We start from the raw sequence: 14,930 nt of genomic DNA, 5'->3' as shown, positions 1-14,930 counted from the left end.
AAAAAGGGTCTTTGATTTTGGTTTCTCATGGGAGGTGGGGTGTATGTTTGTTTAGGGTTTTGAACATTTTGGCTTTTGTATGAGAGATTTGGGTGGAATTTGGTGTTTTCATTGTAATATTTGGAATAAGGGGTATCACTCTTGTATGCTTGAAAAGCATTCACTTGTTCATTTGTTCCCCTACATTCACTTTGGTCATGTCCCAAAGTTCGACAATTCTCACATATCCCACTTGGGATTGATGAAGATGCTACCATGGCATTAACATGATGCTTTGGTGATTTGAGGCTTCTTCATGTTTAGCCATAGCCTTTTCAAACTTCAAGTTAATGGTATCAATATGAGCACTAATTTGAGCACCCAATTGAGTAATAGAGTCCACTTCATGCTTTCCTCCTCTAGTAGCCTTGCGAGGTCTACTATATTGTGAATTATGGACCGCCATTTCCTCAATCTTATTCCAAGTTTGATTATCGTCAACTTCAGCGAACATACCATTTGATCCCATGTTGAGAATGTTTCTTGAGTCTTTATAAAGACCATTCTAAAATTGTTGTACCAAGAACCACTCGCTAAGTCCATGATGAGGACATGAGCGACAAATTCCTTTGAACCGCTCCTAAGCTTCATACAAAGATTCTTCATCCCTTTGCTTAAAACCCGTAATTTGAGCTCTTAACATGTTAGTTTTTTTCCGGAGGGTCTAATTTTTTGTAGAAAGCTAGAGTCAACTTCTTCCAAGAGTCAATTCCAAGAGTAGCCTTATCAAGGCTTTTCAACCATTCTTTTGCGGTGCCAATTAGAGAAACAGGAAATAAGACCCATCGAATTTGGTCTTGAGTCACACCGGTTTGTGAAATCACATCACAATAGTCACAAAAAGTCTCCGTGTCAGAGTGAGGGTCTTCACTAGGCATTCCCCCAAATTGGCTTCTTTCGACTAATTGGATAAATGCGGATTTAGCAATGAAATTTCCGGTTAAGTGTTGTGGTGTGCGAGTACCATTGGGTAGGTTCTCCTCGGTTGGTACGGAATGTGATGAAAATTTAGACATTGTGAGTTGATTTTGTGATTGATTGGGTGTTGGGTTCTCCACACCTTCTCTTGTAAAAGGGTTGATGACCTCAATAGTATTTGGTTGAATATCTACAACCTTACCAATATCTCTCAAAGTACCTCTAGCAAGTCTTCTATTGTTTGTCAAAGTCCTTTCAATTTCGTGATCAATGGGTAACAAGTTACCTTGTGATCTTCTAGACATGCAAAATATCAAACAACTCGAAAACAATTAGAACAAACCTTGAGGAGTTTTACTTCCCCAAGGAAAAGAAAGACACAACTAATAACAATCTAAGAAAATCAAATCAAGTTAACACCATCCCCGCAACGGCGCCATTTTTTGGTCGGACTCACTTGGAGCTTAATTTTCGGTTACTTGTCGTTAGGAGCACCTAGACCAAAACACCGTCCCCGCAACGGGTATTGATGTAGGATTTTCAGTTGCAAGTAGCGGTGTCTAGGGGTGTCACGATTTGGATTGAGATGAGAAGATCACTAAACTAAATAGCAATAAAAGTAAACAAGCAAGATGATTAAAATGAGATGTAAACAATTGATTAAAAGCACTAGGGTGTCCTGGGGTCATATGGGATTCAAGGGAATTGATCATACAAACATATTCTCAATTATAAGTAAGCAATTATTGTTGTGATGGATCGAGTTGGTTTATATCTTACAATCCTATGAAGGTTTGGGTCCCGGAGCCGAATCGATTAGATTTAACAACACCTACAAGTCGACTTAATCGTCCCTACTCAACTATATGCATGGTCTAATGAGACTCGAGTTGGTTTATGTCTTACAAGTCTTATTGAAAAGGTAACTGATGGGTAAAAAATGCAAGGATTCATAGGCTCGCATTTCATCAAACATAACATGTGCATAAGTTGAGATCACAACAAGCAAGCAAATAAACTATGAAAACATATTAAATTAAGCATGAATCATCTCCCATGTTGGTTTCCCCTAATTACCCATTAACCCTATTAAGGAAACTACTCACTCATTATCAAGTTTAACATGTTAACAAGGTTGTCAATCACATTAACAAAGCAAAACATGATGAACAAATAAGAAAGATTAACAATAATTAAAAAGGAATTAAGAGAATTATACCTACTAATGATTCCAAAATAAAGCTAAGAATAATAGAAGTACTTGATGAATGATTGGAAGGTTGTCAATCTCCCAATAATAACCCAAATAATCTTCAATTACCCAAAATAAAAGATGAACAAAAGAGAAATTAAGGAAATGAGATTTGTATTAATATTTGATTAGAAGTTGATTACAAGATTAAGAAGATATTAGAATGATATAAACTACACTAAAGATTGATAAGAAGAATGTGATTATCTAATTAGACTAATGGGGTATTTATAGTGGGGATTAGGTACACAAATTATGGTTTACTAAGGGCTTAAATGACGATTAAGTCCTTGAGGAATCACTCATCTCAGAAAAGATGTGAGTCTCCTTTTTGCCGGTCTTCCATAAATATGCGCATCTTTCACGGAGGGAAGAAGAGGACGTGTTGGCCTGTAAGATAATTCGAGCGTCCAAGGGGTCGGGATGGGCGGATTTCGTGGTGGCTGGACGGGCGGATTGGAACGCTGGACGAGCGGATTGTTTCGTTGTTGGACGGGCGTCCCTCTGGCAAAGCCGCTCGGATTCCTGTAGTGTTGGACGGGCGTCTTGCCTGGTTGGACGGGCGGATTGTGTTCCAGCCTTCTTTTCTTCCTCTCTTCTTCCAATAATCCTCCGGGATTTAGTCGGGGATGCAAGGATTTCTTCATCATTGCCCATCTAATATAATATGTACAAAGGCCTTCTAGTCTTGTCTTCTTTTTGATGCTTGGTCATTAGATTCGATCAATTTAGCTCTATTTTGCCATGAAAATGCAAGGTTTGCACTCCTCTTCTACCAAGAAACAAAACCTCAAAGAATATGCAACACAAAGGACTAAAGATAGTAAATGACCCAAATATGCACTAAAAAGCATAGGAACGAGGCTTATTCGGGGACTAAATGTGCTCAAATAATGGTCACATCATCCAGTTTCCAAGAGTTCTGGAACTAGTCACGCAAGTGTCAATGGACAACCCCAAACTGGTAATGATCAAATCCTAGCTGCGCTCGCTCGTCTCCAAACAAGTCAAGAACAAGCTTACGAACGCCTTAATGCTATTGAAAACCGGATTGTTGCGGTAGAAACTAGGCTACCTCCTGCAGAAGATGAAATTCCTAATGAAGTTGTGAATGACAACCTTCCACCCTATGTTGGACAAGCAGAAGTCAGCCCTCCAGTAGGTCTTACTGAAGCTGAGAAGCGACTCTAATATTTGGAGGAGCAACTAATGTACCTCAAAGGAGACGATATCTATAGGGAAAACAATCGCAAGTATGAGGCTGTGAGTGCCAAATTTCCAACCAACTTCAACATGACTGATATCCCGAAATTCAAGGGACATGAAAACCCTTTGAACCACATTCGTGCTTTCAAAGACTGCATGTCTATCAAAGGCATCAAACCCGAGTTGTTCTTAAGGATCTTTCCTTCATCTCTCGACACCATTCCTAAGCAATGGTTCTATTCCCTAGAGCACAAGAAGATTGCCACCTGGGATGACGCCGCAATCGAGTTCGCTAAGCAATACGCGGATAATGCTGAAATCCAAGTCCATATGCGCACTCTAGAGGTTCTTACCCAAAATGAGAAAGAAGGCTTCACCGACTTCCTAAGTAGGTGGAGGAAGACTAGTACACAACTCGTCGAGCGTCCGGTTGAAGCTACCCTTGTGGAAAAGTTCGTGGATAATTTAAGGCCCATTTATGCAAATCACTTGAGGTACCAAAACATTAAGACCTTCAAGGATTTAACTGTGCTAGGGACAAGAATTGAAGATGACATCCGTCAAGGACTCTTGTCCAAAATGGTGGGTCGTGGATATCAAGGCTGAACGAGTCGTTCTTATGGCTCTACTAGCAAGACTGATGAAGTTAACCTTCTTGAATCATCAAAGAAGAATAATCCCCAAAGGAAATTCACGAACATTGGTGACACGTACTCCAATGCTTTGAATAGGTTGATGAAACAGGGTAAGCTCCAATCCATTGGGCCTACACCTGATCCAGAAAAGAAGTCCAAGTTATGGGACGAAAATTCATACTACGAATATCATAGAGGTAAGGGGCACGATACAGAGAAATGTTACAAGCTAAAGCGTGTCCTTCAAGAAATGATCGAACACGGTTGCCTACCCATACCTCCTGGAGGTAAGCCTAACAATACTCAGAATCCTCTTGGAGTTCTGATGATTACAAATGAAGAATCTATCTTAGATTGTTCACACCTTATTTCTCCAGCTGAAGATGAGATCCATGCATTAGAAGGTGAAGGGAGTTACTCCACCATTTCTCCTACCATCACCGACTTCATTGCATGGGCAAAGAGTGTGAATAGACAAGTCTCAGAACTAGAAAATATAGTGGCATCCCTCCGCAATCCAAGCACTACACCTAAGGAAAGTACGCCACTAAGTTTTTCCCGAAGTTCTACGATGCAAGAAGTGGTAACTGTGGTTAATGGCCTAATCGATCAAATAATCCACTTATAAGCTGAAATCATCAGGTTAAGAGAGCTTGCTACTGTCCATGGCATATGGGCCGATGACGATGAAGACAAATTCCTCACTGAGCACTACCTAGTCAAGATTAGTGGGGACATAGTCAAAAATGGTGAAGACCAAGATATAGACCACCTTACTCGTTCAGGACGTCCGTATTAAAATGTCTCTCAGAATGGTCCCATAGCTAATAGTCCAGTTACTAACACCAACGTTGTCGCACCAAATGATGGCAAAGATACGTTTACTGATCACATGCTAAAGCAATTACAAAAGACAAAGGCTAATCTTTCAGTCTGGCAACTAGTTGCAAGCTCATTCCCTCATCGCCAAGCTTTGCTGCAAGCCTTGGCTAAATTAAACGTGGCACACAACGCTACACCTGATGACATAGTCAACTTGGTCTTCCAAGATTCAACTAAGCGAAGTAACCATGTTACTTTCTCTGATGAGGATTTGCCACCTTTCAGCGCTAGTCACAACCTGGCTCTAGACATTACTGTCATTTGTTTAAAGAAGAATGTGCCAATGACTTTGGTAGATGATGGCTCTGCGGTCAACGTCATACCATTAAAAATAGCATATAAGTTGGGCATGAAAGAGTCGGATTGGACCCCTACTAACCAAGGTGTTCGCGCATACGATGGTACACGACGAAAAGTTGTAGGACTAGTTAATCTCACCATAGCCACATGGCCGATTGAGCGAAAGGTTAACTTTCAAATAGTGTATATCGAGGCATCATTCAACATACTTCTGGGAAGGCCTTGGATTCACGCTTCCAAAGCAGTAATATCCACCCTCCACCAGAAAATCAAGATTCCACTAGATGGAAAAGTAGTGACGATCACTTCGTCACCTATTAAGGCAGTGATAGAAAAGATGTCAAGCAACCTAGTGGTTACAGATCTAGTATACGAGCTTGGAGGCTTCTATAGCATAAACCTTGTAAAAAGTGAACTAGCACCCTTGTACTTCAATCCATATTCCAAACTAGTGGCCAACCACATACTTAAGTCTCAGGGATACTTCCCGAGAATTTCATTGAATCATATCCGAAGAAATACCTTTGCACCATACAAAGAAGGAAACTCTCAAAGGATACCATTAGGAATGGGATACAAACCCACGAAAGAAAAAGCACTAGAAATGCTCACACAGTTCCAAAACCGTAAGAACGTGGGAATCCAAATGCGACCCTACCTCCCTACGCGTTGTTGTTGTTGGAACTCGTGTCCTCCACAGTTAGTGTGATAACGTGTATAAATCTCTTATAGGTTCACAGGGTATACTTAGTATTTTATCAGTTGATTAACGTTTACTAATAACGGTTGGCTAGCTAGAAGTTTGACGTTATTATCATACTGATGGCGGTGATCAACTGGTCCCTAAAAGTCACACCTAAAGGATGTGTTTGAGATATGTGATCATATGAAAATATAATCACATTGATGCCTTATATGACTAAAAGGTTAGTCCATGTATTTGACTAAAAGGTTAGTCAATGTGATGATGAGTCGATTATTTAATACAATTAAATAATATCAGCTGAGACGAATTAATTGTTAATTCGTAAATTGAATATAAACAGTTATATTTAATTAATGTATATAATGTTAGCTTAAACGAATTAAGATGTTAATTCGTAATTAAACATAAAGGGTTATATTTAATTAGCAAATTATAAATATGCGATATTTATAGTTAATGTATATATTATACGAAATTGTCATAATAAAATGTTGACAGACCGGTATTAATAAATCGACTACAAACTGTTGTGTGTGGACTTATTAAATACATGATGACATAAATGACAATTGATATATATACACATTTTATACAATATAAAACCAACCTAAAATAAGAAGATTTCTCTCCTTATTTTTGGCATACACGGTTTAAAGGAAAAAAAAGGAAGAAAATTTTCTTCCCTATTTTTCCTCCCATTTGGACGGTTAAAAGAGGAGAAAAAGGGGATCATTTTCTCACTTGTTTTTGACCTAATAACTCTCATCACAAAAACCCTAAAAATCAATTAGAAATTAGGGTTCTTATTCTAGCAAAAGAAAGGCATTTCTCGGAGCATTTTGGGTGCAACGATTAGGAGAATATCGATCTCGATATTTGTTCTTAGGCCAAATTGCTAGGACCGAAGGTTAATTCTAATCTTTATTCTTTTGTTTATGCAATTTCGTTTATGACTCGTAATTTCATATTTATAATTTCATTATAATCCGAATTTTCTTGATGAGATATACCGATATTTCCCACAAGTGGTATCAGAGCATAGGCCAAGAAATTATTTTATATGATTTTCATAAATGGATTGAAACAAAAAAAAGGGTTTCGGCCATTTAATTTATTGATATTGTTGTTTTAATATGTTAAGATGATAATATGATAGATTTGTAGATGTTTTGATTTAATAAGAATTAAATTGAAATGTAAATGGAAATTGTTTTGTTTGATGATGTTCATTTGTTTTTGCTATATAGTTTTGGCATACAAGTTAATATAATAATGTTCAAATCAATTGTGGTGATCGATTTAATCATAATTTGGATATTCTTTTTAAGCGGTTAAATTGAATCATCTAGTTTGGATCTATGTTTAAATTAAAAATTGATGATTATGCAACCTGGTTCTAGTAGCAACATTAAACAAACTTGTTCATAAAAAGGGTTAATTTCCTGGGAAAAAAAAACTATTTTTTTGTTTTTTAGGGCTGAATGCCGAGAAGAAAAAAAAGGAATTTCGGTTTTTTGGTTTATTTTTGGCCAATAATTATTATACATTATATCAATAATGTATGATTGTTTTGTTGTGAAAAAGTTCACAAATTAAAGATACCCATTTATTTTAAAGTGGTTTAAAATAATGTTAGATTAATTCATATTACAAGTTAATGTGTATTAAGATTGGAATTATTGTGAGTTATTGAAGAATTGTCACATAATTTTGATCATTTTAAAATAGGTGGTTTGGATAAATTACTCTATATAATTAAGGAATTATGTCTTGAATGATTAATTTAATGTTGATGCATTTTTATTTAGTTGTATGAATTGTTGAATGGTTTATTTACGTATTTTTGCAATCGGTTGTAATTTGTATTACCTAGTGTGGCCTTAGTTGATTATGTTTTCGTAATGATGGAAACATAATCTTGATGTAATTTTGAGATCTCGAATCTCCTTTGGTTTTCTTTAGTATTATGTTTTTGAAATTAGAATGTAAATAGGTTTATTTTGTAATTTATTAATTGTAATTTTGAGAAGACTAAAGATGGAGATTGGATTGCTCACTCCCGCTACATGGACCAAGATGGAACATCAAGACAAGCTTCTCGGGTTCTAAGAAGGATTCCAAAGTTGTATTTATGTTCATTTTGGTAGATAGGCCACACTAGGACATTGCTTTTGTTTTACGTTTTTCCATTCTCATTGCTTTTCTTCGCATGATAATTAGTGTATCATATTCCGCCTAAACCAAACCACCTACTTATATGCATGAAAATTGACTCATATAGTTTGGATGTTAGTTATCATGGACATAAAGATGTCACACTATTTTAAGCCATCATCTTAGTTTATTCATTCTCGCATGCTAGATATTAGTTCACTTAAAATGAATTAAAATAAAGTTGATGGGATCTTCCTCTAAAACTAAAATTGAGACTAGTCTTTATAGGCCAAACAACTATGAATCCCTTCTTCGTCGGTAGGCATATAGGACCTTACCCTCCATGTGACCCCTTCTACGTTGGGTAAGTAGTTTGTGTTGACTTATTTTACCTCAACATTATAATCCGAAGAGTTTCTCGTGATTATGATGGACTATAGATAAAATTTACAGAAATTTATCAACCAAGAATTCTAATAGTAGAATTAGCCAAGAGGTTGGCTTATCAATTTACAAATAATTGAGTCTTGGGATCATTTATATAATTCTTGAGGGAGGTCAATTGTATAAATGCTTGAGTCTTCGCATTATAACAGTTTTTGCATTAGACTTAAATCATAACGATGAGTATGCTTATTATAGTTTTCTTCTTCTTTTCGCAGTGTAGAATTCGTTTTATATTGATAATACTGCTTACAACAAATGGCTGAAAATAATGATATCCCTATGCCAAGTGCCACACTTGCACGCGAGTCCTGGCTTAAAAATTTCATGGACCACATGAATCAGTCCATCCGACTGAAGAATGATGGGTCCAACGTTGCGGACTGGGAGGCATCATTACGGAATGCTGCCATTGCTGACGGTATGCTCAAGTACTTAACTGAGCCAATACCGCCAAACCAGGCCCCAATGCAAGAGCTAACGAGTCACTTGCTTATAGTGACTTCGTCATGAAAGCGGGTGCGATAAAGAACGTACTCATTTTTGCAATGGAAACCAATTTGCAAAGACGCTTCATTGCCCAAGGTGCAAACAAGATTTTCAGCAGGCTCACTAATGAGTTCTCAAAAGCACCGAGAATCGTTACTTATAAGCACACTTGTCGCTTCTTTGATGCGAAACTCCAGAAGGGCCAACCGGTTAGCCCACACATTCTTAACATGATTGAGAATGTCGAGAAACTAGAAGCAATTGATTGCAAAATCAGTGAGAGCATAGTCATTGACCGTATGCTTCATTCACTTCATAATGGTTTTGCCCTTTTCAGGGCAATTTACTACATGAATGACATGAAGAAAAGTCCTCATGAGCTACACTCACTTCTCGTACAGACCGAGAAGGATATGAAATTGAGTGGGAGCATGAAGCAAGATGTTCTCATGATTTCCAACAAGAATAAGGGTAAGGGCAAAGCTCACGGCGACCTAACTGTAGGAAAGCCAAAGTTTAAGAAGTCAGGAAATGGTAAGAGTGGGCCTGGTGAGACTAGTGGCTCACAAGGCAAGGAAAAGAGCAAGCGTGGTAACGTTGAGTGCCACTATTGTCACAAGACTGGGCATTGGAGGAGGAACTGTCCCGTGTAACGTGAGGACATAAAAGCAGGCCGCGTCACTCCTGTTGGTATGTCATCTTATATTCATATGATTGAGATTAACCATGCAAGTTTCGGAACTTGGGTACTTGATACTGGTTGTGGTTCTCATCTGTGTAATCATTTGCACGGCCTAAAAAACATCACACCCCTCGCAAAGGGTGATGTGGACCTGCGACTCGGGAATTGAGCAAGAGTTGCTGCAGTCTCAATGGGAACATACGTAATCCAGCTCCCGAGTGGGTTTGAGTTATATTTATATAACTGTTACTATGTACCCAGTTTATCTAAGAATATTATTTCTGTTTCCGTACTTGATAAAGACGGTTTTTCTTTTTCAATAAAGGACAATAGTTGTATTTTCTCTTTTCATGAAATGGTTTATGGCAAAGCAGTTTCCATGAATGGAATTTATATCTTAGATCAAACCACATATATATTACATGTGAATAATAAGAAATTAAAGGTTGGTGACAAAGATCAAACTTATCTATGGCATTGTCGAATGGGACACATAAATGAAAAACATGTAAAGAAACTCATTGAGAGTGGGACTATCTCCACATTTGATTTCTCATCATTTGGCACGTGTGAATCATGTCTTATCGGCAAAATGACTCGAATTTCCTTCAAAGGTGTTGGAATGTGTGCTAATGGCCTATTAGGACTCATACATACTAATGTATGTGGACCTATGTCAATCACCGCAAGAGACGGTTATAGATATTTTATCACTTTCACGGATGATTTGAGTAGATACGGATATGTCTTCTTAATGAAGCATAAAAGTGAGTCTTTTGAAAAATTCAAGGAATACCAAAATAAGGCTGAGAACCAACTGTGAAGAAAGGTTAAAGCACTCCGTTCAGATCGTGGTGGCGAATATGTTTCAAATGAGTTTGATCAACAACTTAAAGACTGTGAAATTGTTTTACAGTTAACTCCACCTAAAACACCTCAATTAAATGGTGTGTCCGAATGGAGAAATCGAACACTACTTGATATGGTTCGATCCGTGTTGAGTCACACGGTTGGTCGGACTATATCTTTTCGGTTACTTGTCGTTAGGAGCACCTAGACCAAAACACAATTTATAACTTCACCAACAACTCTACAATTAGTAAAGAGGCAAGTAAAGGTCGGATCCCAAAGGACGGGAATTGAGATGAGATTTCTATTGCAACTAGCGGTGTCTTAGGGGTGTCACAATTGGGGTTGATGTAGAAGATCACTAAACTAAATAGCAATGAAAGTCAACAAGCAAGATGAATTAAAAGGGATGTAAACAATTGATAAAAAGCACTAGGGTGTCATGGGATCATAGGGGATTCATGGGAATTGATCATACAAACATGTTCTCAAATTATAAGCAAGCAATTATTGTTGTGATGGATTGAGTTGGTTTATTTCTTACAATCCTAGGAAAGTTTGGGTCCCGGAGCCGAATCGATTAGATTGTACACCTACAAGTCGACTTAGTCTTCCCTACTCAACAACATGCATGGTCTAATGAGACTCGAGTTGGTTTATGTCTTACAAGTCTCATTGAAAAGATAGGTGATGGGTAAAAAATGCAAGGATTCATAGGCTCGCATTTCATCAAACATAGCATGTGCATGAGTTGAGATCAAAACAAGCAAGCAAATAAACCATGAAAGCATATTAATTTAAGCATGAATCATTCCCCATGTTGGTTTCCCCTAATTACCCATTAACCCTAGCTAAGGAACTACTCACTCATTATCATGTTGAACATGCTTGCAAGGTTGTCAATCATACCAACAAAGTGAAACATGATGAATATATGAAAGTAATTAACAATAATTAAAAAGGGATTAAGAGAATTATACCTACTAATGATTCCAATAATAAAGCAAAAAATAAAAGAAGTACTTGATGCTTGATTGAGAGGTTGTCAATCTCCCAATGATAACCCAAATAATCTTCAATTACCCAAAATAAAGGATGAACAAGAGAGAGATAAGGGCTTAAATGACGATTAAGTCCCTACTTAAGGAAACGTCGGTATTTTTGGAAGGATGGGCATCTTTCTTGAAGCTTGAAGAAACGAAATTGTCTGCCTGGGAATCCGTGCGTCTTTGGCACGGGACGGGCGGATTCTGGGGTCTCTGCCCGGGCGTCTTGGAGTGAAGACGGGCGTCTTCTGGAGTTGCTGCCCGGGCGTCGTGGAGTGAAGACGCACGGATTGTGAAGGTGGAGGACGGGCGTCTTCAGGACAACCCTCACGGATTGCTGTGCAGTTTCATTTCTTCTTCTTTTCTTCCTTTTTCTTCATAAGATCCTTGGGGATTTCCTCGGGGATACAAGGATCTTTTCTCATCATTGCCCGTTTACTATAGTATGTACAAAGGCCTTCTAATCTTGTCTCTCCTTGATGCTTGGTCATTTGAATTCAATCAATTTAGTCTCGTTTTGCCATGAAAATGCAAGGTTTGCACTCCTTTCCTACCAAGGGATCAAAACCTCAAAGAATATGCAAAACAAAGAACTAAAGACAATAAATGACCCAAATATGCACTAAAAAGCATGGGAACAAGGCTAATTCGGGGACTAAATATGCTCTAATTATGGTCACATCAAATATCCCCAAACTGAACCTTTGCTCGTCCCGAGTAAAGAGGTGACAAACACTAGGACCATTATTTAAACAAACCTAATAACATAGCCGATATGAGACAATTAGCGGGTCTCACTCCGCCCCTTCAACTCACAACAAGACAACCATGAGGTAGGATGCCTTCTTGCAAGGTAAGGTGGGTCTTGCCAAAATGGCGACACATCCAATCATTAAGCACACAAAACAAGTAATGGATGCATCTACAAAAGAATAGCCACTTTCCTCATCTAAGTGGCGGAAATTATCTAAAAGGGAAGCAATTCAAGGGTACACACTCCTTCATAGATGCAATTTTTTCAAACTACTAAGCCTAGAAGGATACCAATAAATCTCCTCCAAGTTGTGTCAAGCTAGGGTACCTTTGTCCTTAATCGTTAAATGCTTTTGTCAAGAGTAGACTCCCTATGGTGTTAGAAACACTGGAGGATCGCGGAATTCCCCCTCTTGCCTAGACAAGAAGAAGGGTCGTCCCCTCTCTACCATGTACAAAAATGGGTACGATGGATAAAGGGATCGATAGATATTTGAGTTTCACTTTGGGAGTTTGCTTTTGTTTTTGTTTTTCCCCCCAATTTCTTGTGGCATATAACATTTGAGAACACTTCCTTGCCATTTCTTTTTGATTTTTGGCATTTCAACACTTGAAAACTTTCAACTTTTCTTTCCATTTCTTTTGAACATTTTCAAAGTCACCCCATATGTAGTGAGGGTGGCTTATATTTGAAGCTTTAGGAGTTTATTTTTGCTCCTCTTTTCATTTGATGCATTTTTTTTGCAAACTTTCTTTCACTTTTCATTTCATTGAACTCAAATTGATTTCTTTTTGTGCCCATTCCCTTTGATGACAAAAATGTGGTAGAACATGGATGATGGATGCATGGATGCATGGTTTCAAGGGTCACCTTGGAATAAACGGTAGCCAAGGAGTTATCACACCACAAGGTACTCTTGACTAGGCCTTAATCCATGGCTCAAAGGATACTAGCATGACACATTCTAGGGTGTTTTACAAGTATTCTAACAAGCAAAGTTTTAAGAAGAAAAAGCATCTACTAGGGCCTATATACACTTGTCAAGTTTCCCAAGTAGACGGTTTCACAAAATGTTTCTAACATGCAACTACATGCCATGATACAACTAGCATATAAACATCCTAATGCAAATGATTCTACCAACTAATATGACATATACACTAAATGCAAATCCTAAGTTCACATTGTTTACCGTATCAATCAAAATAAAGCCACATAGTCATTAACATAAAGAGAAAAAAGGAGATTGGAAAGATCATACCATGCGGTCTTCAATATCCTCATGTCTCGGATGTGGCATAGTCGATCAATGTGAACAAGGATAAAACAAACACGATATATACAACAATATATACATGACTATACTACAAAGGAAATGAACTTGTTTTTGTTTTTCAATTTTTCAAATTTTTATGGTTTTTTCGAAATTTTTCAATTTTTTTGGATTTTTGAATAAAAGTTAAGTTAGAATTCCCCATCCCCACACTAATATGGGCATTGTCTTCAATGGCCAAAATGATGGGAAATCATGCAAGCATGATGCATGAATTCTACACTAAATGCAAGCTATACTAATCTATACTACATGATGCATGGTTTTTGTTTATGACGGAGAGCGTAATTTAGATTACCTCCCGTTGCGTATGCATGTACTTCCCCAAACTGAGTTAGACATTATTTTTAATGTCCTAAGGTTGGGTGTAGTTCATGCACACACGATGCAATGCATGAAACTAAATTTGTCATTTTGGATTTTAAAAAGTGGGAACAATAAAATGAGAACACCTCAATGGGGCCGAGGTGTTAGTCCTCTATGTTGCTAGGACTACTCTAACCATGATCAAGATAAATAAATAAAACAAAGAGAGAAATAGACAAACCTCAAGAGGGTAGGAGTCTCCAAAGCTTGCTAATCCTCCATCATATCATTATTATCATCATCTTCCTCAATAGAAGTGGACTCATCACCACTTCCTTCTTCACTTTCTTGTTCACTTTGTTCATCATCCTCTTCTTCTTCTTCACTAGCCTCTTCATCAATGCTATCATCAACCGCATCACCGACAACCTCATCGTTACCCGGAATCTCACCCCTAGATGCACTCAGAAAGAAGACTTCCCTATCCGCCCAACTAGGCAAAGGACATGAAGGATCAAGTAGTCCTTGCCTAGCTAAATGAAGGAGGGGTGGATATTGGGCTAAGTAAGCATCTTCCCGATCCTTAAAAGCTTGCTTGTGCATCTCTTGCATAAGAAGAGTCATATAATCTTTGCTTGCTTCAACACCTTCGGGTTTGAACTCTTGATACTTGAAAGGATAGGGTGGTGTGACAATGGAAGAGGAGGGCATTTCAATTTCACCCCTTTGTTGTCGGATGAAGTATTCGGCCTCTTTTGAGAGGGGAAGGAGGTAGTTGGTCCGATGGACACTTAAACGACAAATCTTCGAATGCAAAGTAAAAGATCTAGCCTCACTAGTGAGCCACCCATATTTGGTGTCAAGAGGGTTATGAGAGACCCACTTGTACTTGTTAATCATAGCATCCACATCAATGAGATGACCACCCTTTTTCG

At 38.0% G+C, this 14,930-nt stretch overlaps 1 non-coding gene across 1 annotated transcript; it reads left to right on the top strand.

The window, feature by feature from the left end:
• Positions 1-575: 575 nt before the first annotated feature.
• On the top strand, positions 576-682 carry LOC141624656 (small nucleolar RNA R71). The gene has a single exon (XR_012534462.1). It is a non-coding gene; the product is annotated as a small nucleolar RNA R71 (small nucleolar RNA).
• The last annotated feature ends 14,248 nt before the right edge of the window (positions 683-14,930 follow it).

The sequence above is a fragment of the Silene latifolia genome, chromosome X (assembly GCF_048544455.1).
Source record: "Silene latifolia isolate original U9 population chromosome X, ASM4854445v1, whole genome shotgun sequence".
Taxonomy (NCBI): domain Eukaryota; kingdom Viridiplantae; phylum Streptophyta; class Magnoliopsida; order Caryophyllales; family Caryophyllaceae; genus Silene; species Silene latifolia.
Note: the sequence above shows the minus strand (reverse complement) of the source record. Positions and strands in the feature narration are given on the sequence as shown.